This window comes from Dermacentor silvarum, chromosome 2 (genome assembly GCF_013339745.2).
Source record: "Dermacentor silvarum isolate Dsil-2018 chromosome 2, BIME_Dsil_1.4, whole genome shotgun sequence".
In the NCBI taxonomy this organism is placed as follows: domain Eukaryota; kingdom Metazoa; phylum Arthropoda; class Arachnida; order Ixodida; family Ixodidae; genus Dermacentor; species Dermacentor silvarum.
Window position 1 is genome coordinate 256,460,582 of NC_051155.1, and position 23,817 is coordinate 256,484,398.

General features: G+C 49.2%; 1 protein-coding gene across 7 annotated transcripts in view; it reads left to right on the top strand.

Annotated features, from left to right (window-relative positions):
• Nucleotides 1-15,777: 15,777 nt before the first annotated feature.
• Nucleotides 15,778-23,817, top strand: part of LOC119443176 (ras-associated and pleckstrin homology domains-containing protein 1) — a 170,840-nt gene continuing 162,800 nt past the window's right edge. For all 7 annotated transcript variants that reach the window (XM_049662615.1, XM_049662617.1, XM_037708339.2 and 4 more), the window contains exon 1: nucleotides 15,778-15,966. The gene's annotated coding sequence lies outside the window, so the exon portion shown is untranslated. The remainder of the gene's footprint in view (nucleotides 15,967-23,817) is intronic.

The following is a 23,817-nucleotide window of genomic DNA, read 5'->3' on the forward strand; positions in this document are numbered from 1 at the left end:
ACGCGCGAGAGAGGGCGCGTGCATCGCCCACCCTCGCTAGCGAAAGACGGCAGCAACGCTCCCCGCTCCGCTTAGGCAGCTTGTAAGCGGACCGTGTTTCTCGCTCCGCTAGCCCGCTTACGGCTAAGCGGAGGACGCATGCGCATTCGTGCTTCCGCTCCGCTCAGCGGCTAAGCGGAGCGTAAAAACGCTAAACTAAAACTGTCGTGGTGCGTTCGCTCTCCGTGATAGCGCGCGTCCCCGCACGCTTCCGCTCGGGCATACGGCGCGCGGCGAAGATTTTATCTATACGGAACCTCACGGCGACGGCAGAAATCCGGTTGAAGTGTCCATATAATTGCAATCGCAATAATAAAACAGAACACAGGATAACGACGCAATAAGACTTCGCATGGTCGTGCCGCATGGTTGAACCACTTGGAACATGCGCTATATAGAACAAACAGATCTATCACAGAGCATTTAGTACTGCCTCGGACGCTCGCGCAGTCTGCAGCTGGTCGTTCGACCACTCGAAAAGTGTGATTCACACTGTATGGTATAAGGTTATTATTAACCAAACTATTTTATTTGTGGGCGGAAGCCTTGCCCAGCAAACAAGGCAGCCGTTCAATGTATCTACAGATAACAACTTGAACGCTTGTCAAAGTAAACAGCACGACTTATTCTCCAGCAGTACCTACGCTGTATATATAAGGATCGTCAAATGGTTCGTAACTTCTAGTTGCAGCTAAACCAGAGCTTAGAATTACAGTGCTGAGAATGCTGCAGTAACGTAACATTCGTGAAACGAATTTTCAGAAATACGTAACTCATATCCGAGGCTATATTGTAAGCCGCTCAAACAAACGCGCACACCTCGCGCTGGGTGCTCCGTTCGCCCTAACGCCAGCAGAAACTGCAGCCGCTTAATTACTTCAGACTTAAATTCCTTCACTACGCCTCACAGGACCATTCCCCACGTGCAAGACGCCATTTCATGCTAAATAGATCGCGCGAGTGCGAAAAAATCCACCAGAAACTGCCGCCGATCATATTCCATAGCATACAACACGGGCGTTCGCCCAAGCCAGCATGCCAACTGCCCATAGATGGCGCCACTGCCTACGCAATGGCGGCGCCCGTGAAAAAACAGTCTATATAGGGACTTTATTCTCTCGTAGCGGCGCTGGGCATCGAGGCTCCCTAAATTAGAGTGACCTACCTAAATCCCCTATATATAAAAAGTAGCGCCATCCGCTTCCCTCCTCCTCCGTTCCGCTGTCGCGCTCGGCGCGGCCAGCGAGATCGAGGCGCGATATCGACAGTGGCGCCGCGTACGTCGGGCCTGCCGTGGCAGACGACAGCTAACGCGCTACCAGAGGAAATCCACGGAAAATTTGGATCGCGCCCTGCGGAGCAGTTATTGAGGTGCGATTTTGCTTCGTCGGTCAGTAACTGGCCTTATTAATGCCGTTTTGGAAGTAGCAACGCGACGATGCGAGACGGCGCAAATACCAAGTGTGCAGCAAGCGTTTGCGCTCGCCGGATGGTAAACAAAAAAAAGCTTTTTGCCCTCGCCTTGTCGGTTGCGGCAACTTAAGGCGCAGCAGCATGCCATCACAACGAAGTTTTTGCCCATAACACGTTTGATCCCTTTGTGCGTACAGCACTTTCGTCGCACAGGCCCGAGAATGGCGGTCGGAGCGCGCTGGAAAGAAAAATATATTGTGAGGGCGAGGCTGGGGCGAGAGGCTTGAGGCTGGGGCGAGAGGCTTGAGGCTGGGCATGAGGCAGTAACGTCGACGCAGGTCGACGTCTTTATTAATGTTGGCAAGGCATACAGAACAATACAAGGGCTAACGCGCGCTAGCGCGACTCAACACGACAGTCCTCTATGGCAGCGGGGCAGACACTCTCTCAGCTTTGTTTGCTCTCCAAGCTAAAGGCGGGAAAGCAGGGGAGAATTCCAGACAGGTGTTGCCATCTGTCGGGCGGCTGGCGAAGTGGACGTGGGAGTCTCGGAGGCACCTCACATCCGGCCCCACTTTTATGATCAAAGTCCTCTTTGATTAAAATTGTGCAGTAAGGCTGGGCAAAGGGGAGAAAACGCGAAACATGGACAACAGGCAATGTATAGCAATACTAGGCATGAATGGCGAGGCAGGAAAACAAAGGCATATGACAGGCAAATAGTAACAGACGAGGCAAGGCAATAAATGTTTTACATGGATTAAAGTCAAAATTGCGATGACAAACTCTAAAGGCAAAGACAAACTCTAAAGAAATTGCAACAGGCACAAGCACAGCACTTTCAAAAGTCCACTTCATAGTCCTGAAGATGGGTGGGCGGTCTGCGCTGTCTGACTGGGCGCTGAGCGTTCAGCGGCAAAGCAGCTGCAGTTTCTGAGCTACGTGACACACTGCTGGTTGATTGCTGTAGGCTGGGTGGTTCGCACTGCTGAGGGCACGAAGGCGAATCTTGTTCAGAGGACGAAGACAAAGTTGACGCTGTGTCTTCCAGGCACTTCACAGGCAGTGGCGGCACATAACGTTTCAGTTGCGAAACGTGCACTGTTCTTGGCTGAGCAGAGTGCCTGGTGGATGGACTTGAAACCTGGATGGCCCTAAATGTGGCAGGCCTAAGATGTTCTGCTAGGCGGTAGATGCCTCTGAAGCGAGGGGACAGTTTCTCAAGCCCTTGAACCACACGTTGTTGGCGACGGACCCACACAAAATCACCAACACTGAATGTATGCGGACGATGCATTCTGTCATAGATGAGCTTCCTGCGATCTTGAGCGTCTTCGCAGTTAGCCATGGCCTCAGTACGATGTGCTTGGACATCCAGAAGACGCTCTGTGAGCGAGGAGTTGCTCACTGGCCGGTAGTGTTCCGCTGGTAGCCTTGGGATGTACCCGAAGAGTAGCTCAAATGGACTGAAGCCAGTGCTTGTATTGAGTGTGGTGTTTACAGTGAATGCTGCTTCCTCTAACTTAGTTACGCATGACTGATTTTCTGGGGAGGCCTTGCGGAATACAGATAATAATGAGCTGTTGCTGCTCACACAACTAGAGAAGAAAAGGAAAAAGTACAGCACTAGCAATGCAAAAAGACAGGCAAGTCGACACGGACTTCGGCTGTACGGCACGGCATCGGGCACTAAGTCTATGCAATGTTCCACACCTTGGAAATGGCTGATGTCATCCTCATCACGAGCAAATGTGAGATGATCTGAAAGGGTCGTAGATAGAGCTACTTGCTGCATCTCTGATGAGTCCTTTGCCACAAAAGCGGGAGGATGATCAGGATGAATTGTTATGGCTACTGTACCTTCTGGTGCAACAGTGGCTTGTTCTGGCTGGCTTTTGCACAAAGGCTTCCAAAGGGTCTCCATTCCTGGGAGAGGTGCTTCCTGGAGACTGTCTGAACATGGCACTTCAGTACATTGAGCTAGGAAAGACTGCCGAGGAATTACTGCGCATGAGGCACGTGGATACAGCTTCTGGTGCGCCTGTATGACTGTACCAGAGGCCAGATGGTGGATTTCAGCTGGATTTGGAGGCCCGAACACAAGTCTTGTATTGCTGGCACGAAACCAATCTTCACCCAGTATCACTGGCAAGACATTATTGCTGATCACAGCGGCTTCCACTAGAGCTGTTATGGGGCCCACTGTAATCTTCAGGCAGACTGTGCCTTCGGGATGCACACTTGATCCACCAACAACCACTAAGGGCTCACGTGTCCAGGGCATCAGTGGAAGATTCTTGATTGCAGACTTGGTCACTATAGTTATCTTGGACCCTGTGTCTGGGAAGGCATCGTAGGAGCCCAAGAGTGCAATGTCAGCTGTAAAGAAGGAACACTCCAGATGGGAGCCATGGACGTCGTCCAAAGGGCTTGTGTGCAATGCAGGGGCTGCTGCATGAAGTGATGTTGAAGCTGTGGCTGACTGCTGTGTGACAGTCTCTTGCTTTGTTGGGCACTTTGATGCTAGGTGGCCCTTTTCGTGACACTTGAAGCAAACAGCTTCGCTCAATGACTGTCCTGGGCGAAATGCAGGGACACCATAACGCTGTGAGAGAGCCGAGTACCGCGCTTCCTGTTCAGCAGGCGGTAGATCTGCTATGCGACGGCTATGTGGAGGACTGGCAGGGCGAGACGGGGGCACACGGCTTTTCTTGAAACTGCTGACTGTTGGAGGTGCCGTTGAAGGCATTAACGACGCAGAAGAGACTTGTCTGGAAGGCGTAGTCCCGTTATTTTGACTGCGAAGAGTCTGCTCAGGACGATCAGCCCGGTTGCTTGCGATCTGCATATGTTGCATAGCCCTGTCAAGTTGGGTGCATATATCAATGAAGTTGGATACTGACGATGGGCGTTGCGCTGCTATGCTTGTTGCGGTTCCCGCGCACTGAATGCCGTGCAGGAGATATTCCACCTTCTGAGGCTCCGTCAGTGGCGCTGGACATTTCTCGATTACTCGAAGCTTTGCATAGGCATAGTCGCGAAGTGACTGAGAGCTGGACTGTACATGGGACATAATTTGCTGCTGCCATTGCAGTAGAGTCAGCTCGTCGGCGAATGCGTCCAGGAAAGCTTTACGCCACGTATCCCAAGTCGGGAACTGCGCGCCAAGAGTCAGGTGCCAGTTTTTCGCAGTGCCTCTCAACTTGCTTGCGGCGATGAGGCGGGTTGTTTCTGGCGACCACGAAGTGAGCTGCTGCGTTCGTTGAATCTCCTGAATCCACAAACGCGCACTTTGCTTGTGGCAGTCCTCGAACAATGGCAGGGTAGACGATATGTCGGGCATGGTTGTCACTTGCAGCTGTGGCAAGGAAGGGGCCTGGTACTGCGGTGACATTGGCGAAAATGGCACTCCAAATGGTGGCTGGGGGTACCGCGGAGCCGTTACAAAGCCGGGTGTTGTTACAAAAGGCTGCGGTTCCTGTGGCGGCGAAAAAACTTGCGTTGGCACGGCTGCGGCGTCGCAAACGAGCGGCGGCGTGGGGTAGGACCACGGTGGCGGTGGGACGTACGAGGCGGGCGCATACACTTGCGACGTTGCACCTGGTATTGCTTGACAAACCGTCGGAGTCAGGGGCGAGGCATGGAACTGCACTCTGGTCGAGGAAACTGGCGCTGAGGCCGGTCTCGGTGGTTTCGGAATCGCTGCACGAACTTCCTCCAGGCACGCTGTCAAACGTTGAATCAGATCGTCTCTTGACCCGGTAGCGTCGATTCCGCGGCGAATGAGCCCGGTTTGCAGAAACTCGGTGCTGAAGCATGCGACGGTGGCAGCGTCGACTTCGGCCCAATTCAATCCCGGCATGGCGCTTACTTGGTGGGAGCAGGGAGGTAGACAATGGCGGCGACTAGGCGGGCTTGGCGGGAGCGGCGGCACGGCGTGAGCGAACGGCGAGGCAAGATTCTTTGTCGACTGCGCCAAATGTGAGGGCGAGGCTGGGGCGAGAGGCTTGAGGCTGGGCATGAGGCAGTAACGTCGACGCAGGTCGACGTCTTTATTAATGTTGGCAAGGCATACAGAACAATACAAGGGCTAACGCGCGCTAGCGCGACTCAACACGACAGTCCTCCATGGCAGCGGGGCAGACACTCTCTCAGCTCTGCTCTCCAAGCTAAAGGCGGGAAAGCAGGGGAGAATGCCAGACAGGTGTTGCCATCTGTCGGGCGGCTGGCGAAGTGGACGTGGGAGTCTCGGAGGCACCTCACAATATACACAGAAGCGCAACGCGTGCTTCCATGTGACACGAATTGGCCAGTGGGGGAGATGATGATGATAAGTGGTTCTTGAGGGAAAGGGAAAGGTTGGCGCTATCTTCGGCCAGTGGGGGAGTAGTAGTAGTGATTTTATTGAAGAAGAAAGTAACGCTTATTTCTGCTGCCCAATAGGGAGCACGGCGCAGCGTCAGGGGAAGGGGAAAAAGGAGATAAAGATGTTGAAAGGAAGGGAAGAGAAGAAGAAGCAGCAAGAGTCTCATCCGATCATGGAGGAGGCTGGTGATGGAGGCGATGGCCTGCTAGGGACGAGCGCTTAGCGATGGGCGGAGATTCCGTTCAGTTCCACAAACTCCAAAAGGCTGTGGAGAGCTCGGAGGTGGGGAGGCGACGGGAACAGGAGGTCGCTGGTTGTCGCAGCAGGTAGACCCTGTTGTCTGTAGGCAGTGATGACCCTTCTACCAGTGGGGGAGCGGAGGCGGCTGGGGCGACAGGAAGCGGCGAGGAGGAACCGCCGGGGTGAGCGCGGTGACGACATCATCTTTTGGCGCTGAGCCGTGCTCCCTCAAGGGCTGCAGAAGATAGCGTCAACATTTCCCTTTCCACATGAACCACTTACTACTGACGACATCATCTAAGAATGGCGCTACTTTTTATATATAGGGGTTTTAAGGCTCCCTATTCTCTCTAGGGTGCCTCGATGCCAGCGCCGCCGTTGAACGGCGGCGCTGGCATCGAGGAACCCTAATTGTCTCGCGGTGTGAGTAAGCAGCGAAGTGCACAAGAGATGGTAGTGCCGGCGCTGGCGTCGCGCAAGCCGATACCTGTGGCGCGCGCAACGCTATCAATGATGTTCGGCCGCTTCTCAGCCAGGCGAGTCGGGCTGAGTCATTTGCGTTTCACGAGATAGCGATAACGCGCTCTAGAGCGCGCGCTCATCATCACTGGTAGTTCGCTTATGTTGTCTCAAGGTAGAAAGCACGCGCGTGGGCGCCAATATACGATGACTCATTCCGATTCCCTACAACACGCATCCTAGCTAATCAAGCAGACGACAGCCTGTGCGCATGCGGACGACGGATGCGAGAAACGATTTTGATGGAATAATCGTACGCTTTGAGCTAGCTGCTTTATTTTTACTGGAGAGGAAAACTGTTTTGCTTTATCAAGAACGCTCGGTTCAGTGCCTATATTACAGTTTCTTATGTGAAACGTCATATTTGCGTCACGTTACGAAAGCAAAACGTAAAGGCAAAACGGGGCCATCAGCGCCATTTTGTAAGCGTCGCGCCTACGTCACGCCTCGAAGAAAATGGCGGAATGTCCAGAATAGCGGCTCAAGTGAACGCTACTCCGCTCAATCGGCTTCGTACATGGCGGCGCGAAAGAGAGGCGCTTTCCAGCGTTGGCAGCAGGAGCGTCGTACGCACCCGCACTGTGTGCTGAGTGTTAAGCACGCGCCTGATCGGAGCGGACGCTAAACGCTCTACAACATCGCAATATTCCGCAAGAATAGAACGTTGCAATTTCCCTTTCGCACGCTTTCTTTCCTCCCCGTGCGGCAAAGCGCGGACAGTGATTGTTGGTGTTTACCTCGGCTGCCGTTCATTCGACGCCCTGTAGGCGGCAACGCAACCCCTCAAGCGGGAGCACTAGTCTCGCTCTTGAAGAACATGCACACCAGCAGCCGTCATCGGAGATACGCGTATTTAAGCAAAGTAAATGCGTCTCACATTGCATTTTTTTTTTTAACACGACAGTGTTTTGGGAGACGCTAGGGGACACAGACCAGTGAGGACGTGGAAACATCGGCTCCCGCTTCTTGAAATGTTTTCGCACCATTCGATGCGTAAAGTTGCAAGGATCTTGTGGATACCCATTTATCACGGTGGGCGGATTTTTGGCCATTTTCGAGACTTTTTCTGTGCGGACCACGTTGTGCGCCAGTTAAGCCTAACACAGGACTTAGCCAGCAGTAGGGCGGCGGCGGCGGCTGCCGGCATCATTCGCCGCCGGATTGGACCCGTGAGGGAACATGTGCCATGTCTATGCGAGTTTCGGTAGACGGAGAGGATGTTTCTTCCCAGGAGCTTCAGTCTCCTTTGGTCGGTCCAGGGCTATTAATCGGCGTCAAGTCAAGGCTAAACCCAACGGCATGGGCGAGGCGCCGAACGCGAAGCTCGGTCGGCGACGCCATCGCAGCCTCGTCGGTCGCTCACGAAGGTGAAAAGTTGGCTGTGGTTTAGCTCTGGTTAAACCTAGTCAGTATAGCTATAGCTACAGACCCCCGGCTGCGGTACGGCAAGGGACACCACGCCAGACCTCACGATGGCAAGCACACATGTGATAGTGAAAACACACGAGGTCCTGCCGGACACATTAGGCAGTGATCACCACGTGATCCAAACAATCCTAACGCAAAATTCCAAAATTTGTCGGCCCAAAATTCAGACTCTCGTTGAATGGGAAAAACTCCGCACGTACATCGCCGTGGAGGATACCACACCACAAACCTTGTAGTGTTGGACTCGGAAGATATAACGCGCGTTCGACAAAGCTGTCAGAAAGATTAAGAACACCACGAAAACCTACGACCTTCGGTGGGAGTCGAACCCACCACCTTTGGCGTTAAGGCGAAGTTAATTAAGGCACAGTTAATTAATATGGAGTTAATTAAAGCACTCGAACCCACGACCTTTGGTGGGAGTCGAGCCCACGATTTTCGGTGTCAGTTAGGGCGAGGTTAATTAAGGCACTGTTAATTAAGGTAGCGTCAAATAAAGCACTTGCGACCTTTGGTCTGAAAAAGCCAGCAATAAACACCGCATTTGAATGTCAAGTAATTTAATGAATGTCTATGAGCGCGCAGGCTTTCGCCTTCACCTTCTTTGGCGTAGTGGCGCACCGAAGGGTTCGGGGGTTCTACCCCCCCTCCTGCGCGTCCCGCCCCATCAGTCCAACGTGCACCTCCAGTGCTCTTTCACATTGTCATTACAATTCAGGAGGTGGCTTGAGGTCAAATGCACTGCTCTGCAGACGGGCTTCTTGGCCTTATCAAGCTCTTTAAAGGCTTTGAGTAAAACGCTGAAGACAAAGATCGTCATCATCCTTGGTGTCATTATTATTATAATGATTAGGCATTGCATTTGCTGTTGGATTCATCTGGCTAAAGCAAGGAGAGAGAGAGACTAACATTTATTGAGGTAAAAGGGAAGGGATTTAGGAGCTAGATGGGTGGGGCCCCAAGTCCAGGGCTCCACTGGCTTCTGCCGCCAGCCGGACGTGGCCCAGAAGCGCTAGTTGCACTTCCGGGTCTGAGCTAGCGAGGAGTGCCTCCCATTGCTCCGGAGAGCTTTCTAGTCTGTACCTATCCTGTAAGGAATTTAAGTTCTCTGTCCTTTTACTACATCCCCATGAGACGTGGTAGAGGGTCGGTGGCGATTCGCGACACCACGGACAAACGTGCCCGTACAAGGTTGGAAAAATTTTGTGCAGTCGCAATAAATTTGGATAGACCCCCGTTTGAATTCTACGGAGGTCCATTGCGTCTTCCACTTCAAGAGATTTGTGGGGGACGCCATACTTTTGCCGTGCGCCTCGCTGATGAGCAAGAATCTCGCGCGGATCCAACCGAGCAGGATCACTGTCTTCCTCCCCGCGAAGGCCATGCAGTGTCGTGTGGGGTGGTTGTAATTGGGAGGGCGGCTGGTGCTCCGCTCGGTTCGTGAGCTCTCGAGCTAGAGCGTCCGCCCTCTCGTTACCCTCTAGGCCAGCATGTCCCGGGCACCAGACCAGCCTATAAGTGTTTTTTAGTTCCCTTCCTAATAAGTTGCGTATTTTTAATGGGAGGCGGCCGTTCGTAAAGAGTCGGCACGCCTCCTGGGAATCCGAGATGATGGTGATGTAGGCCTTCCCGACTTTTCGCTCCCCATGTTTAATTGCCAAGGCGATGGCGAAACACTCGGCTTTGGCGATGGAGGACGTGTACAGGGAGGCGCTTGATACCATGCTACTCGTGTCGCTATTGATTACCGTAACCACTGCGCGCTTCCAATTATATCTCGAAGCGTCTGCGTAGAGTACGTTGTCATTGCCTCTGACTAGTTTTCGGAGCCATTTTATTCGTTCCTCTCTCCTTTTTTTATGCCTTTCTTTGGCCATATTCTTCGGGATAGGGGCTACCGAGATGTTGCGTCGAACGGATTCTGGCATGTCCACTAGCACCTCGTCCAAGTTTTGGGGATGCGGTGGAAAGCCCGTCCTTATCAGAATCTCCCTTCCCGACCTCGTCTGGCTGAGACGGTTCCTTTGAGAGATTAATGTAGCAGCCTTGAGCTCCGCGTACGTCTTATGCACGCCGATCCCGAGGAGCCTGTCTGTCGCAGTGGCTACCGGTAAACCTAATGCCGCCTTGTAGATCCCTCTAATGATAGAGTCTACTTGCCCTTCCTCGCTCTTGTTGAGCGTGTGGAAGGGCAAGCTGTATGTCAACTTACTTATTACGAGCGCCTGCACTAAACGTAGAGTGTCGGTTTCCTTCATCCCCTTTTTGTGGAAGGTGATCCTCTGAATCATCCTAGCCACCTGTTTGGTTGCCGATTTTAGGAGACCAATTGTGTAATCTGCCCTACCGTTGCTCTGAACCCAGAAACCCAGGATACGAGCAACGGTGACCTCTTTAATTTTCTGATTTTCGATTTGGATTTCTATTTGTCCGTTACTTTTGTAACGTTTTCCATGTATACGGATCACCTCCGACTTTTCGGGGGCGCAGCTGAGACCGCTGGCTCTGGCAAAGTTTTCTACGACCAGGGCCGCCTCCTGCAGGGTCTGCTCCTTGCTGGCCAGAGACCCGCGCGTGGCCCATAGAGTGATGTCATCCGCGTAGAGGGTGTAACCTAGCTGCGGGACACCGTCCAAGGCCCGCGCGAGTCTACGCATGGCGATGTTAAACAACAAAGGAGATATGATGGCTCCCTGAGGCGTGCCCTTGTTTGGCATTTGGAAAGGTTCAGACTTTACTTGTGAGATACCAATTGTTGCCGTCCTCTCCGTGAGGAAAGCCCTTATATAGTTGAATATGTTTTCGCCGCAACCAATTATATTTAACTCTGAGAGTATAGCCTCGTGAGATATATTATCAAAAGCCCCCTTCAGGTCGAGAGCAAGCAGCAAATGCTCCCCACCCGTGGGAACGCCTTTTAGGACCTCTTCCTGTAACAGGAGGAAAGCGTCCTGTGTCGAGAGGCGACTGCGGAAGCCCAGCATGGTAGCCGGGAACAGGCCCCCGTCCTCTATGAAATTTTGAAGTCTGGTGTGAATGACCCGTTCGAAAAGCTTTCCCATGCATGACGTGAGTGATATGGGTCTGAGTGCCTGCAGGGAAGGCTTCTTCCCGGGTTTTGGAATGGTTATAATTTTGGCCTTTTTCCATTCTTCAGGGATCTTTCCTTTAAGCCAATAGTGTTCATTAAATTTATTTGTTAGGTCCTCTATGACTTTGTCACTAAGGTTCCTGATCATGGCATTTGTAATTTGGTCCTCACCGGGGGCTGTGTTCCTCTTGGCCGCCTGGGCTGCCGCAAAGACCTTCGCCTTTGTTATCGGCGCGTCTAGGTTTTCATTTTTTGCTCCCGTGTAACTGATTTGATTTGTCGAATTTGTTGTGGTTGCACTCTCGCCAATGTATCTGGCCTTGAGAGCCTTTATGAGGTCGTCATCCGTGCCCGGGAAGTCTTCCGCGATTTTCTGCATTGTTCGGTTGGTCGCGGATTTGGACTTATCTGGGTCAAGGATGTTCCTCAGGATGGTCCAAGTTTTAGCAGTGCTTAGTGTGCCCTGAAGCGAGCTGCAAAAGCTGACCCATCCCTCAGTTGCCAATTTGCTTGCGTGTTCGTTTGCTTCCTCTGCCAGAGCCGCGACCCTGCGCAAGAGTTTCCTATTCAGTCGTTGACTTCTCCACCGCTTCAGAAGGCTTCGCCTGATCTCCCATAGGCGTAACAGGTGGCTATCTACTGCCGGTGCCTCTATGGTTCTTGCTATTTTCTTCGTTGTGTTTGCGTGTACCGATTTTATGTACTCAGACCAAGCCTCAATTGATTCCGGTATGGATTCGGGTGGGGGATCCCATTTTCTGAATTCCGCCCAATCTGTGATCCTCGCGTCCCCTATGACTCTCCGCAGTTTGGGTGTCGATAGGGAGACGCTGATGATATAATGGTCGCTTCCTAGATTTTCCTCCAGATTTGTCCAGGAAGCGTCTTTGATGTTGAAGGTGAAAGTGAGGTCTGGGAACGTGTCCCTACTTACACTGTTGCCTACTCTTGTGGGCGAGGTGGGAAGCGTTATTAAGGTCAGACCCAGCCTAGACGCAGCGTGCTCGAGACGCGTTCCCTTGGGTGAGTCTTTTATATAACCCCATGCGCTGTTAGGTGCGTTAAAATCGCCCAACACCAATAGGTGGTCCTTGGTGCCCGTGATATTAACCGCTTGCGCGAGGAGCTCGCTAAAATCCACATCTCTCTCTTTTGGAGGACTGTATAAGTTCACTATTACAGTCCTCGCTTTGCCCCTCTTTTGGGGGAATAAGCTAATTATTTGATGATTGAATTTAAGACTTTCTATATACTCTGCCTTTGCCGCAATCGTCTTACTCACCAGCGTGGCTATGCGGGGATAATTAGGGTTTTGCAGGGTGTAGTATCCGCGCAGCTTGACCATTTTGGTGCCAATTTCTTGCAAGCATACTACGTCTGGTTGAATTGGTGCCGAGTTTATATAATTCTGGAGTGCAGCTGCGCGCTTGTGAAAAGTGCGGCAATTCCACTGCCAGATCTCTAATTGTTCTGCACTTTTTAAATTATTTTTGGCCATGATGTATGGGCGCTTCCGTGTCGTCGCGCTCCGCCTTTGATTGTTTACTCCTGCCCGCGGAGGCTGAGCGAGGGCGCTTGTTTATCGCCCTCTGCAAACTTCCCACGGCTTCGTTTACGTACTGTCGTTGAGTTCTCAATTCCTCTCCGACGAAAAGTTTGATCTTGTAGGAGTTTATTAACGTTAGCGATACCCTGCCTGTTTTCCTGTAACTGTGCCTGTATTTGCTGCGTTAATTGATCGTTGTTATTTAGTATAACGTTCGGGGTGGTGGTGGTATTTTCGTCCATCCTCCCTTCCCCTCGTTCACCTGACGTCGCTGTTCCCATTGAATTCACGCGGTTTATTGACGGTGTATCGCTTGTGCTCTCACTACAGCCTCCAGCTGTCCCTTTCGGAAATTGTGGTGGTGGCTGCAGCTTAGCCTCTAGCCTTCTCTCTAATGAAGATATTGCCGCATGTAAATCATTTCGCTCCTCGGCCATTTGTTTCCTGAGCTGCTTGACCTCTTGCGTCAGCCTCTTATTTTCTTCTAATATTTTTTTATATTGCGGATTTTCTGTTACCGGAGCACTGGGAGACACTACTCTCGCCCTGCTCACCTGATTTTTGTTTGTCCGACCGGCGGCTTGCGGGTCTTTTGATTCCTTGGCCTGGAGAGAGCCCGTCTTGGTCTGGGGTCCTCCGCTTTTGTTCTGTTTCTTTAGGCTGGATGACCCAGGGTGAGCAGATACCGTGCTGCCGTTGTTGATTTGCCACTGGTTCCTAGATTGAGATATTGATCTGGAACTCGATGGGGATTGGGATCTTGATCTCGACTGGTGCTGTTCCTCCCGTTCCGAGCTGAACCATCGATGCTTGTGCAGTTCCAGTTGAGGGAATTCGCTGTCCGAGTTGGCATCGCAGGTCCATTCAGGTTGGTCTCCCCTCTTTTTTGGCTGCTCCATCCAGGATTTTCTGGGAGGAGCAACGCTTTTAAGTTTTTCCTTGCATAGACTGTCTCCCGTGGGGTGCTCCCCGTCACAGATGGCACACTTGGGGGTGCAGTGGTGTCTTAGCGTTGGTTCTCTTGCCCCGCACTTGGGGCACACGTTGACATTTGGAGTTGGACATACATCCGTTCGGTGTCCGGTTAAGAGGCATATCTTGCATACCTGTACTGTTGGCTTGTATGGGTAGCAGATTAACTCGGCTCCCATCATGTATACGCTCCTTGGCAGTACACGGCCCGTGAATGTGATTATTGCCGTCTTTGACGAGCCCAACATTCTTGCTCTCTCAATTTTCACTCCTTGTGTCCGAACACGCAGGTTCTCCATAAGCTCAGCCTGCGAATTTCCGGCTGGTATTCCGTGAACTATTCCCCGCAGGACGCCTTCGGGGTCGGCCACGTATGCGTTGAAGGAGTGAGTTGTCCCCCTGATGTTTAATTGGCTGATCTCTCGCAGCCTACTCGCCACGTCTTCGCTTGGCGTGGATAAGATTACAATGTTTGATCCTGGGTGGATCCGCAACAAAAAGTCGTTGCCGTTGAAACTTTGTTGGCAGGCATCTATCACCGCCCTGGAGAGTTCCAGTCCCAATATGTTTTTCACCAAAAGACCCCTGTGTGGCCTCAGAATAATCTTGATATCCTCTTTTGGCAGAGGAGGTGGGCCGCGGCGTTTCATCCGTCGCAATCCCTGTTTGGCGTGACTTTTTTCTTTTTCGGCGAGTGGATCGCTTTTCGATTTCTCGTTTGCATTCGCAGTCTTCTCCATGTCGGATTTCTGCTTTAACTGTTTCTTCTGTTGCCTGCGCGAGAGGACGGTGTGCCAAGCGTCCTCAGTCCAAGCGCGGCGTTCCGAATGGTTCTCGTCGTAATTCTCGTTTCCGAGAGACGCGTCGCCAGACGCCGGTTGTTCATCCGAACTTGTCTGCGGAGACGAGATTTCCCTCTCGTCCGTTTCATTGGTTAGACATATCGGCTCCTGAGAAGGGCCGGGAAGCTCTTCATCGACGTCCATATGGCGAAAAAGGCGATCAAGCCCAGCTGGGCATGCTGTTGGCTTACGCGTTTCCCGCTACTGTTCTTAGCGTTTCACACAGAAAGGAACGAAGGTGAGGTAAATATCGCTCACCTTGAGTCCTTCGTTCGTGTCGGTAAGTGTCCAAATTCACTGGTTGTTGGTCCGTGCGCCCACACAGACACACAAAGCCGTCGCACCCCGCACGTGCGAGAGTCTCCCGCGACGCGCGACGCCGGCCGTAGTCGTCGTGAGGGTTAGCGTCCTTACTTGTGCTTCCAATCTTCCGAAAGCGGTTTCTCCTGGTAAAGTCGTTCCTGGTCCGAGATCGTGGTATCCACGGGATCCTCACAGCTTCACGAAGCAGAATATACGGTTTTCAGGTGGGTTTGAGCGAAAATTCCTCTTGAAAACCTTTCAGAAGGCGGAGCGTAGTGCGAGTCCGTCCTCGCTGATCGGCGCTCCGCCTGGTCGCTCCCTAAAGCAAGGAAATTGCATATTATGCAAAGTGCACAGCTTGCTCCCCCCCCCCCCCCCCCCACACACACACACACACACACAAATTGAACCCCCTCCCCACTGGCAGAGATCCTGGGTGCGCTAATGCTTTGGCCTATGCTAAAGTGACTGTCAATTTATTTCCTTTTGAATCTTTGGCGAGCGCCGGTTTATTTTGACAATATATATCACCCTCGCCTGACGAGTTTTCGTTGAACTTTGGATTATGCTATACTTATGCCTACGATTGCCCTTGTCGAGGTTGGTGTTGGGCTGCTGAGCACGAGGTCGCGGGATCGAATCCCGGTCACGGCGGCTGCATTTCGATAGGGGCGAAATGCGAAAATACCCGTGTACTTAGATTTAGGTGCACGTTAAAGAACCCCAGGTAGTCCAAATTTCCGGAGTCCCCCTCTACTGCTTGCCTCATAATCAGATCGTGGTTTTGGCACGTAAAACCCCATAATGTATTATTATTATTATTATTATTATTATTATTATTATTATTATTATTATTATTATTATTATTATTATTATTATTATTATTATTATTATTATTATATATTTTTTTTGTCGAGGTTCCCGAGTTGAATACCACGTAAATTATGGGCGCCTTGCAACGGCGGAGCTGACAAACACCGGCATGTATAACTGTTTGTGGCCGCCAAAGATGGCGCCACGCACTGTGTTTCTTTCGCGGCCGGAAATGGTTTGATCTCAGCGGTGGCGGCGAGTGGAGTCCATCAAGAGGGAAGCTGTCAAGGATACGCGATTCCAAGAGTTATATCATGAACAAAGAACTATAGTGAACGTTTCTGCGCTGAACCAAGCCTGTGACCGCAATCCTCGATCTGCAATTCTCTCTGATGTGAGTACCCTTCGTGTCTAGCGCGAGAGCACGCCTCTCTGCGCGCACTCACGCCTGTCGCCCTTCGAGGCGCCTCACCTGTGTCGAAAAGCACTGGCAAACGGCGCGCTCGTCGGCAGGCTGGATTCCCCGTTGACTCAGCGAAAGAATCCACTGTAAATGAGCGAATCGTTCGAGTAGTAAGTCCTACGCGCCTCATTTTCGATTCGGGGGGTCGCGTCTGTCACGGAGGTCGGAACCATGCCGCCTGCGGGCGAATGTTTGGCTGCGCTTTGTTGCGCTCCTATCGCTGTTGGTGGCGGCCGCCAACGCCTTCAACCCGCCTTTTGAACCATTGATGAGGAGAACCGCGGAGAAAACGCTAGGCCCTTTTCCCCCTGTGTAAGTGGTATTCCCAGAGCTGTCGATTCTAGGAGAACATAATCTCACGAGACGATGAGTCAGTCGGCTGCGCTTTTTGTCAACACGAGCATCTGAAATGGTACCTTCAAACCCAAGTCCGTGGTATTTTGTGTGGAGAAACGTATATATTGCCCGAAGGAGAGCTTTGTGTTTAGAGTGGGGGGAGGAAATGAGGTCTTTCTCTTGCCGCGAGTGTCAGTAGCACTAAATTTAATTGCCATCTTGATTACTGTTGTTTCCCGTAGGCTTTGAACCTTCGTGAAGTACAGCAGAATAGTGCCTAAAATATGAGGCATGATTTTAAATTGGACAGCAGTACGTCATGTGATGCTTATTGCCTTCGTAGTGCACATCGTAAGTATATGCATTGGCGAAAATTGTAAGGCTTGCGGTCTCGTTTTTAATTGCATCCTAATTCACTCCCACACACACACAAATAAAGTGCTAACCTGTACATATTTGTGGCATTCTTTCATTTTATGAAGCGTTTTTTTTTTTCTCGGAGATATATCGTAGTATTTTGATGCATAATGCTCAACCTTTTCTTGTATGGTAGGTGAAAATTAACATACAGCGCCCCATTTGGGGTGTCCGAGAGCCATCGTAGGGTCAGACACTTGGAAGTGACTGGGCAAGTGCATTTATTCGATGGCCAAGTGTCTATGATGCCTCTGCCGATTAACTTCGCAGAAAGCGAAAGAAAACAATTGCGACGCATGCGGGTGCGTGCATGGACTGTTTTTATTTGCATAAACAGTGCCAATGTACAGCTACCATGCTTACACAAACCATAAATGAAATCAGCTTGGGGGAAGTAAGCAGTACATTAATACACAAAATACAGAAGGTTTATGCTGCAGCAAAATGTCTAACTTCATGACTGGAGTAATTGTGGCCGGTAATGAGTTACAAACACTGTTTATTGTTAGGCTGGCTTGGCCGTACAATGGCATTGGCTGGTCTGTCTCTGCTAGTCTGTTTTGGGGATGCCAGGGTATTCTCTACGGTCTTCTTGGCTTGCTTGCCGTTTGGGGTGCTGTGCTTGGTGGCGGTGACAACAATGACATTATATGACAGTTGATTTCAAGAGATCACAACATTGCAGGGAACATCATTGCAGATGCTATGCCACACTTAGCTAACAAAAATGGTGTACTATCGCTGCTACACCCAGCGATAAGTGATGCGCATTGTTTTAGCAAGCTCTGTGGTCGAATATTCAAAGAACCTTTGCTCACAAATGGTGCGGTAAGGTCCGGATTATACGAGATAGACAACATACAATTCACCATACCTAAAAACCAGCTGCTCAACAGAAACAATAATTCTTAGACATTGGATTGGCATAACCTAATACTAAATGCTTCTTGTACAAGATACGAAAAACCGAGAGTGCTGTGTGCTCTTGTGAACAGGCTGAAGGAGACATGCAACGTATTACGCTGCAAATCTGAAGCAGCAGGAGCTTGATGTGGTCGAGTTGGTGTAACATACTTGAAGAAAAAACAGCGCAAAAGAGACGAGGACGAAAAGAAGACAGGTGCAACAGACAGGCGTTAACTTCCAACTAAAATTTTATTTGAAGAAACAAAGGTTATATACATGCAAATGAATTGCACCACCGTGACGTTATGAACTCCCAATCGCATCAAAAAGGCAATCTCTTTGTCGGCAAGTGCCACTGACGGGCAGCTAATGAATGTGCCCTCGGCCCTTGAATGTAAAAAGCTTCTAATATCTCCCTTTCGAGTCTATCTCCGGAACTGTGCCAGAAACTTGGTGTCATAAAGATTCGGACTGCATTTGTGACATTTACAATGTTCAGCCAAATGACCTACCGCATTGTTATTAACGGCCCAGTTGTGGCACTCGTGCCCTTTCATTGTAACATTGCCCCGTTTGCCCAATATATAGCTGCTTGCAGCTTAGGGGGATTTCATAGACATTTCTAGTGCAGCGCGTGTATTGCACAGCATGTTTCTTAGAGCATGAATCAGATTTTGCTTTGGTCATCATTGGGCATATTTTGGCCAGCTTACATGGCGCACTAAAAACAAGATTAACATTGTGCCTCTGCGCAACCTTCTTGAGGTTGTGGGACACCCTGTAGCAGTATGGGATTACGTGTACCCTCCTTCTGTCAACTGGTTTTTCTTTCTTAAATCCCTCTCTTAAGAACATGTTTAATATTTTGAAGAAGCTTATGGCAGACGCTAGTAACCAAATAAGATGGGAAGCCGGCTTGGCTCAGCCTTGTAACCTGGTTGTTAAAGCTGCTTTCTACTTTGTGAATGCAAGATTTATTTAACGCTTCTTATATTTAACTTTTACTATACGAAGCTGTTTGCAAAGATACATGCTCTGTATAGGAAGCCAATATTACTGGATAAAATCCTGGGTGCATGGCCCTCAGAAAGCTTGCAAAACAGTGCAACATGCACATTAGTGGGGATGTGTGAATCAGGGTATCAAACCGGAACGGAACCGAAAAAAGGGAAAAATGTTATTTTTGCTTGAACTGGAACTGAACTGTAACGTTAAGATTTTTTCCACTCCGGAGTGAAACCGAAATGAAAAAAATAATGGTTTTCGGTTCAGGCTGGGCTACCTTTTTTGGAGCTTTTCATCCGCGCATTCCCTGCACTTAAGCCTAAACTATGCTATCTCATTTGTGAATACACACCATATTCCCCTGAATTTAGGAGTAGAAGCACCATTAGTATGGTTTTCAACGTATCGTGTGTGTGTGTGGGGGGGGGGGGGGGGGGCAGACGTCAGTAATACACTCGTAAGCATTTGAAACTGATGACTCAAGTGGCTTTTTGTTAGTTGGAGACCTATGTAGTACCATTGAAGTAAACAAATGCTTCCTAGCTGGGTGGTGCCTTTTAATCACAGAAATTGAATTAGATGCAATAGAATTGACATATTGCTTCTGACACATGCTTCCGTGACGTAATAATTAAATGAGAGCTTTATTTGCCTACTGTCCTGGATTGTTGCAAGTGTTTTATTTATAATAAATGGGTATGGCCTGCTATCTTGGTGGGGATGTTCTGGGGAGAAATGGTAGAAAAAATGTGAACTAGCATGGGGCCAAGTTAAAGTTGTGTGTACAGGGATGTCTCACACAAAGATTTTTTAACAATTGGGAAACACCTTTCTGTGCTGTGGATGCCCTCTTGGCTTCTTCCATTGTTGAAAACATGCAGGATGGGGGGCTCCGGATAAACTGACTATAATCTTGCGTTGGTGCTGGGTAAAGGCTGTGCACTCCTATACGAGGTGGGAAATGTTCCGATATTGCACGTCAAGCAGCGATCTGTAGATGTGTCTGGTCCACTGTGACAAGAAGTCTTCCTGTTGGAAAAGAATGGCAGCCTCACACGTGTCAGAGCTGTGCATGTTGTCACTCTCATTGAAGCAAACTTTGGCCGCTCTTTCATGTTCTTGCCGAATAGGACCTGGGGACCGAATTCATAAACAATTCTAACGTAACAGAATAATTCTAGTGTAAGAGCGTATTGTGAATATGGGCCCAGGGCCTTTATGCACAAAACCTTTTTGTTAGTGCCAGTTCAAGTTGAAATTTAATTTATTTTCAACATTGGAAGACAATGATGTTGTGGGCAGTGGACAAAGAGCCTCAAAAATGGTCTTGAAAGCATCCACTGACCATCACATTTGACAGACAGCAGTACAACAGTGCAGAATATAAAATTAGCATTGCACATGGGAATATATTCAACAATCGAAGAAGTACATATTCCCAAGTTGACATGTCGTACGAGCACAGTTCAACAAAAAGAAAAAGAAACAATACGCAAAAATTCAGTCATGATGCAGTAAGTGCTGAGTAGCATTACAATATAAGGAAATGATTCAATAAGCAGGCATATTACAAGAATAACAAAAAGATGCACAAAAATCTATACTTAAAGTACTCAACATGTGAAAAACAGGATATAAAAGCAACAGGACCAGTATGGTGCATACGCAACGTGAGTTATTTATTTCGTACGTGTGGTAGCTGCATGCACAATCTTTGATCACCATAGTGGGTTCTGCAACGGGGAACTTTCCAGATTTCGTGACATCAAGTGTCACGTGTATTTTGGTTATGTGTCAAACGGGCAATAGTCTGGAGCGAATTGTATTTTTTCCCAAGTTCCATTTCGTAGCACCAGTTCAGCAAAAAAAAAAAAAAAATGTTTGTGGGTCCTTGGCTGAACCTAATCTCAACGAAGCGAGCCGTCAAGGCTCTCTCAGTATGTTTACAGAACGGCAGTTTGGATTCAAGTCTGGTGAATGGGCCATTCAGGCAGGAGTGTGTATATCCTACTCCCTTGTCCTCACCATCATCACTCCTCGCACCCCACTTTTTATTGCGATAGCAATTATATGGACACTCAAAAGCAGATTTCTGCCGTCGGCGTCGCCGTCGCCGTGAGGTTCCGTATGACGTCATTTGGAGATGAAATCGTCGCCGCGCGTCGAACGCTGTATGTGCGAGTGAAAGGGCGCGAGGGGCGCGTCTTTCACGGGGAGTGAACGCACGGCGGAGAACAAACGCGCGTTCTGCGCCGTGCTCGCTTAAGGGCTGCGGAATTAGGCGTCTCGTTTCTCCTTTACAATCACCATATATGTAGAGCAAACGCGCCTTCTTCAGACGTGCGAGAGGCCGTGGGGGAGGGGGAAGGAAGGGACGCGACGTTTAGCTGCGGCACCAAGTGCCTATTTATATGAGAGGCTCCAGCAACAGTCACCAACGCCGCACGCATTTTGAGCTAACGCGGGCAAAACGCCGATGGCGTCGACAACAGTTCTGCGTGTTGTTGCTACCAAAGCCGCTCACCTTACTTCGTATGACATTGCTGTGTTGCTATCGCATTCATTGCTTCGCCCTTAGGGCGAAACTGTGACATTTTTTTTTCACTTCCCTCTGCAGAGAGAAGTAGCAGGCTAGAGGACGACCCTTTGCTTTTCCTCAATGGACGCTTCTCTCTTTTGCTCAACAAAGCTTCGCTTCACATAGATTCCAGCATTGGTGTTGGGTCTTTCTTTTCTAACTACGTGCAGCCCCTAAAGAACAACACACGTAATCATTCCGTGCAGCTTAGAAGCAGCATCGACCATTCTTACAAAATAAATTTATGCAGTTCTCCCGTGTTTATTCTTCGCTTATGCAAATGAGCTTGCACTGGTTTGAATTATTATTTGTTCACTCCGGGGAGATGAACCGGAACTGAACAGCTTTCGCTCAACCAGAACGAAAACTGGAGTAAAAAGAAGTTACGTTTCGACACTCTGGTGTGAATACCCAGCACCTCCACTAAATATGTTATGTGGTTTATTTACACTAAGTCCATGGGTAGCACGAGGCAGTCTGAATCAAAGTGCGCACGAGCTTCCGTCTTGTGGCTAGCGCCAGCACAGTGGCCCCCATCTTCTTCACTACAGCACAGTTCTTTGAAGAACCAGGTATATTTATAGGCTATTAAATCTTATTATTGTAACTTTGATCACAACGTAATTGTGGAAGTGCATTTATTGCACATCATCACATATTTGCATTTCTGTTGTCGTGTTCCTGTGGCCCTTGTGTGCGTATTCGGGAGCAACAGTGTTCTCTACCTATGCACTTCAACATAAACACTTGAGTTTAGGGAACTGAAAGTTTTTTTTTTTTTTGCTGTGTAGAACTTTTGTAAAGTGTTGCAACCATAGTCTTTTCTGTATTGTTTATTTGAAACTATGTTTCAGCTCAAATATCAATTATGAAAAGAGGAGTAACTGGTGCAGTCTAACAGGAACCAAGATCTCTTTGAACACAGATAATAATACTGTTAAACCTGCTTATAACGAACCTCCATATAATGAATTCCTGGATATAACCAAGTTTTTCTATTCCCCGCCGTTATTCCATAAAAGCACATGTATTTGAGACCTCTACGTAACGAAGTGACAGCGGGAAACCTCCTCGAAATAACCAATTTTCCCCGCCGACAACCTAGAGATTTCGCCCCAAATTTTTAAATTTTTGCGCGAGCAGCAACCGGAAGCACCTCCGCCGCGATGGAATGAGGAGCGGTGGCGGCGTCGCGCTTGGCGCACTCGAATTCCCGGCGACTGCGAGGCGAGAGCAAACGCACGTGTGTGTGCGTGCGAGTGTGCGCGAGGCGGGCCTGCATCCCACGACCCGGCAATCTTGCTGCCGTGTGACCTTACCCCCTCCATTCATTCAAACCTGATCCCGCCGCTTGCTGCAGCTGGCCTAGCCCGCCAAGCTGGCACTCTCCTTTTCCAGTTGATGTTGCCGAAGGAAAAAAAAAATGTTTTTTTTTTTTTTTTCCACGCACTGGCAGCGCCACTCTTTGGTTACTGCGCAAGTCTCTGCGCTTCACTTCACTAACCTGACACTAGGTGACACTATACGACGCCATCGTGTCGCTCGCTTTTCGTTTCCGACGCCTCGCGCTTATGCGAAACGACACGCGTCCACGCATCCAGTACCAGTACCAATTTAGTTTAACAGCGAATGTTTACAAGTTTATACGGCCGATAAAACTACTATCCTTACTTCGTATAGCTGTCTGCTAATTTGCTGTCACAATCCATGCTTTGCCTTTCGGGCGAAACTGGGACTTTTTTTGTTTGTCGCAACTTTAGTGTATTGGGAGTAAATCTTGAGCGATAGTTGTATTTCTGTATGAAAGCATGAGGTGCGCGGTACTGTAAAGGGTTTTTTTATCCTCTCTTTTGGTCACGGAAAATGGGTGTGCGTTACAATTGAGGGCGCGTTAGAATCCAATAAATATGGTAAGCGTTTCTTTTTCGAATTTTCGTGCCGAACCTGCATATAACGAAATCCTCTTTACAACAAAGTTTTTCGGGAATTTGTCAACTTCGTTATATCCAGGTTTAACTGTACAAAGAAAACAATAAGTTGGAGGTATCCGAACACGAAGTGAATATACTTGTTTAGCGTAGAAATATTTGATATGAGTATTTGATATTTGACTTCTGCAATTATGCAGCTACCGCAGAATATGCAGGGTTACTTCAGCAATTGGCTTAACTTTTACACTTCTCTCCCTATTTACAAGCTGACTGTATAGCTGAATGCGCTTCCAAAGAGTTTGGTGTGTATTGAAAAATGGTGTCTATGCATGTGTATTGTTAGCTTTGCTATTTTGGTCTTATACCAGTATATATATACCACTATACCAATTTTTGTCTTATACTAATATCTTATACCAGTATACCATGTTTGACTGCATAATCTCTTCCAAATGTTTGCAGTAGATTATAGTGGAAGTGGTAGATTATAGTGTGAATGTTTGTAATCAATTCAATTCTTAGAGAGTGCTGCTAGTGTGTTGACTCGGCAATGGGACTGCTTTATTTATTTATTTATTTATTTATTTTTGTACTCTCAATTGCCCGAAG